Raw genomic sequence first — 4538 nt, 5'->3', positions numbered from 1 at the left:
TCATCGATTTTTTTCTAAACATTTTTTTTTAATTTTCAGTTTATTGAGGTATAATTGACAAGTACAAATTGTGTATATTTAAGATGCATAATCTGATGTTTTGATATACATATGCAATATGAAATGATCACCATAATCAAACCAGTTAACATATCACATAGTTGCCATTTTCTCTCTTTGGGTGTATGTGTGCACGGTAAGAACCACAGATTTGATAAGCTCTACACCTCTTAGCAAATTTCAAGTATTGCTAACTTAGTGACCATGAGGTACACTAAATACCAGAACTCATTTGTCTTGCATAACTGAAACTTTGTATCCTTTGATCAATATCTCCCCATTTCCTCCTTGCCATCCATAGCAACAACCATTCTTACTCTCTGCTTCTATGAGTTTGACTGTTTTCCCTTCCACAGATCATGAGATCATGCAGGATTTGTCTTTTGTGTCTGGCTTATTTCACTTAGTATAATATCTTCTAGATTCATCCACATTGTTACAAATGACAGGATTTCCTTTATAAAGGTCAAATAATATTCCTTCCTATATTTAAAAATAATATTTTATTTTTCCATTCATCCATTAGTGGTCGTTTAGGTTTTTTCCACGTAATTCTTCTTGGGAATAATAGTGCAATGAACATGAGAGTTTTATTTAGAAATATTTTATTTTGTGTTCAAATATTGTGGATTATCCAGATTTCTTTCTTTTGTTGAGTTCTAATTCAATTTCATAGTTGATGGAAAACATAATTCAAATGATTAGAATTACATTTGTTGATTCTGCTTCCAAATTTCCTTTGGACCTAAGCTGTCACATCAATTCTTGCCAGGGTTTCCAGCCTACTGACTTGCCCTGAAGATGGAGAACTTGAAGCATCTACAACCTTATAATCCAATTCTCATAATCTCTCTCTCTCTCTCTCTCTCTCTCTCTCTCTCTCTCTCTCTCTTTCTCTCTCTCTATCCTCTCCCACTTTATGTGCACACGTACACACAAATACACACACATGCTAGCTCTATTGGTTCTGTTTCTCTGGACAGCCTTGACTAAAACAGATTTTGGTTTTATTGCCTAGAATATTGGCTATCTTAGAACATATTCAACAAAGACTTGAATAGAATGTGTGTTTTTTTGCTTTTGCAAAGGTTGTTGATAACTGTCAACTAGTCATGTTGGTTAATATTGCTGTTCAAGTCTGTATTCTTATTTGTTTTCTCTCTTATTGTATCAATTATTGAGAAAATCGTACTGAAGTATTCAAATACAATTGCGGATTCATTTGCTTTTCATTACTATTTTTATCAGATTTCAATTCGTGTATTTTGAACTCTATTATTAGATGAATACACATTTAGGGTTAAATCCTCATGACAAATCGATTCCTTTATTACTTTAAAAAATGGCCCACTGCATTCCTGGCAGTATTCTTTTCTCTGAAAACTACTTTGTTTCATATTAATATAGAAATTCTAGATTGCTTTTCATTAGTGTTGAAATGGGATACATTTTTCAATCTTTCTGTTTTAAACTTCTTTTTGTCTTTATACTTAAGGTTGGTTTTCTGCAAGAATAATAGAGTTGGAGTTTACTTTTCATATAATGTGAATGACTCTGCTATTAATTTGATGTTTAGATAATTTTTAATCAATGCATTCATTGATATTTGATCTAGATATACCATTTTGCTGTATTTTTCCCATTTATTATTTCCTTTTTCGTTTCCTTCGTTCCTTTATTTCTTTAAAAAAATCAAGTATTTTTTATTATTACATATATCTCCCTTTTTACTTATTAGCTATTACTTTTTGTTTTGTTCTTTCAGTGGTTGCCTTGGGGTTTATATAGTGCATATGCATATTTATCACAGTCTATTTTCAAGCAATAATGTACTTCCTTACACAGTGCATTAGAATACCACAGTGATATATTTTTGTTTCTCCTTCCCAAAACTTTCTTCTGTTGTCATAACATTTCCATACATGTCATATATTTTAAAGTGCATTCCTTTTTTATTTCCTTTAAATGATTAATTATAGTTAAAAACTTTTAAAATTTAGAAATAATGTTTATAATTATACATGTAATGATCATTTCCAGTGTTATTTATTTTGCTGTTTAAATGCAGATTTCTATTTGATACAATTTTTGTTTTTTTTAAGGACTCCCTATAGTATTTACTTTAGCATAGGTAACTGGTAATAAAAATCTCTAACCTGAGGTGGGGAGCTCTTGGAGACGGTGACCCAGGCATCTGGGGAGCCACAGAAGTCATACTCCCTTAAACCCTGCTTTGCTTCCCCTGTGAATATAACCCCTTAGCTGGCATTTTGCATCCCAATTGTCTTCTGATGGAGGCTTCTTTGAGGATTCAAATGGATGAGTCAATGGCTTTTTCTCCCCAGCATGACCGGTTTCAGGTTGAAGGCTCTTTAAAAACAAACAAACAAACAAACAGAATTTTAAACTTGCAGATGTTAAAAAAGATATTGAGAAGCCTGTACCACAGCTTGGTAATGTGTTTAAGATTAAGGACAAAATTGGAGAAGGCACTTTCAGCTCTGTTAATTTGGCCACAGCACAGTTACAAGTAGGACCTGAAGAGAAAATTGCTCTAAAACACTTGATTCCAACAAGTCATCCTGTAAGAATTGCAGCTGAACCTCAGCGCCTAACAGTGGCTGGGGGGCAAGATAATGTCATGGGAGTTAAATACTGCTTTAGGAAGAATGATCATGTAGTTATTGCTATGCCATATCTGGAGCGTGAGTCATTTTTGGCCATTTTGAATTCTCTTTCCTTTCAAGAAGTACGGGAATATACGTTTAATCTGTTCAAAGCTTTGAAACGCATCCATCAGTTTGGTATTGTTCACCGTGATGTTAAGCCCAGCAATTTTTTATATAATAGGCACTTGAAAAAGTATGCCTTGGTAGACTTTGGTTTGGCCCAAGGAACCCATGATATGAAAATAGAGCTTTTCAAATTTGTCCACTCTGAAGCTCAGCAGGAAAGGTGTTCACAAAACAAATGCCACATAATCACAGGAAACAGGATTCCATTGAGTGGCCCAGTACCTAAGGAGCTGGATCAGCAGTCCACCACAAAAGCTTCTGTTAAAAGACCCTGCACAAATGCACAAATTCAGATTAAACAAGGAAAAGATGGAAAGGAAAGATCTGTAGGCCTTTCTGTCCAGTGCTCTGTTTTGGAGAAAGAAATTTCAATATACACAGCTCCATTTCACATGAGAGCCCTGCAGTGAAACTCATGAAGCAGTCAAAGACTGTGGATGTACTGTCTAGAAAGTTAGCAACAATAAAGAAGGCTATTTCTGCAAAAGTTATGAATAGTGGTGTGATGAGGAAAGCTGCCAGTTCTTGCCCAGCTAGCCTGACCTGTGACTGCTATGCAACAGATAAAGTCTGTAGTATTTGCCTTTCAAGGCATCAGCAGGTTGCCCCTAGGGTAGGTACACCAGGATTCAGAGCCCCAGAGGTCTTGACAAAGTGCCCCAATCAAACTACAGCAATTGACATGTGTTCTGCAGGTGTCATATTTCTTTTTTTGCTTAGTGGACGATACCCATTTTATAAAGCAAGTGATGATTTAACTGCTTTGGCCCAAATTATGACAATTCAGGGATCCAGAGAAACTATCCAAGCTGCTAAAACTTTTGGGAAATCAATATTATGTAGCAAAGAAATTCCAGCACAAGACTTGAGAAAACTCTATGAGAGACTCAGGGGTATGGATTCCAACACTCCCAAGTTAACAAGTGATATACAAGGGACGACTTCTCATCAACCAACTATTTCAGAGAAGACTGACCATAAAGCTTCTCACCTCATACAAACACCTCCAAGACAATACTCAGGGAATTCATCTAAAAAGGGGGATAGTAATAGCTGTGGGTGTTGTTTTGATGAGTATACTACCAATTTAGAAGCCTGAAATGAGGTACCTGATGAAGCTTATGACCTGCTAGATAAACTTCCAGATCTAAATCCAGCTTCAAGAATAACAGCAGAAGAAATTTTGTTGCATCTATTTTTTAAAGATATGAGCTTGTGATGATGGGTCTTCATTTAATGTTTACTTTTATGAGGTAGAATAAAAAGGAATACTTTGTAATAGCCATAAGTTCTTGTTTAGAGACCAGAGCAGGATTAATAATTTATTTTAACATTTTAGTGTTTGGTGACATGTTCTAAAATATAGATTAAGAATACTTAAAATGCCTGGGATAGTTGTTGGGACTAACAACATGATCTTCTTTGAATTAAACCTACCTAAGTAGATTTTAGGTGGGTTCCTATTAGGTCAGATTTTTAGTTTCCCTAATTACCTTTCACTAACATATGCAGAAAAAGGAACAGTTTTAGCTTTAATTAATTAAAATTAACAGATGTGATGAGGATTAAATGAATCAAAAGACTTAATTTGCAAATTTTTTTAGAGTTATGAGCTATGTATACTTTGGAGAAAATCAACCTGGTGCTGGTGCTCTAACAATGTTGTAAGTAAAGAAGATAATT

At 34.6% G+C, this 4538-nt stretch overlaps 1 pseudogene; it reads left to right on the top strand.

The window, feature by feature from the left end:
- The first annotated feature begins 2336 nt into the window (after positions 1-2336).
- Positions 2337-4074, top strand: LOC103226086 (cell division cycle 7-related protein kinase pseudogene; annotated as a pseudogene).
- The last annotated feature ends 464 nt before the right edge of the window (positions 4075-4538 follow it).

Source organism: Chlorocebus sabaeus, chromosome 21, assembly GCF_047675955.1.
Source record: "Chlorocebus sabaeus isolate Y175 chromosome 21, mChlSab1.0.hap1, whole genome shotgun sequence".
Lineage (NCBI taxonomy): Eukaryota > Metazoa > Chordata > Mammalia > Primates > Cercopithecidae > Chlorocebus > Chlorocebus sabaeus.
This window is presented reverse-complemented; position numbering and strand designations above follow the sequence as displayed.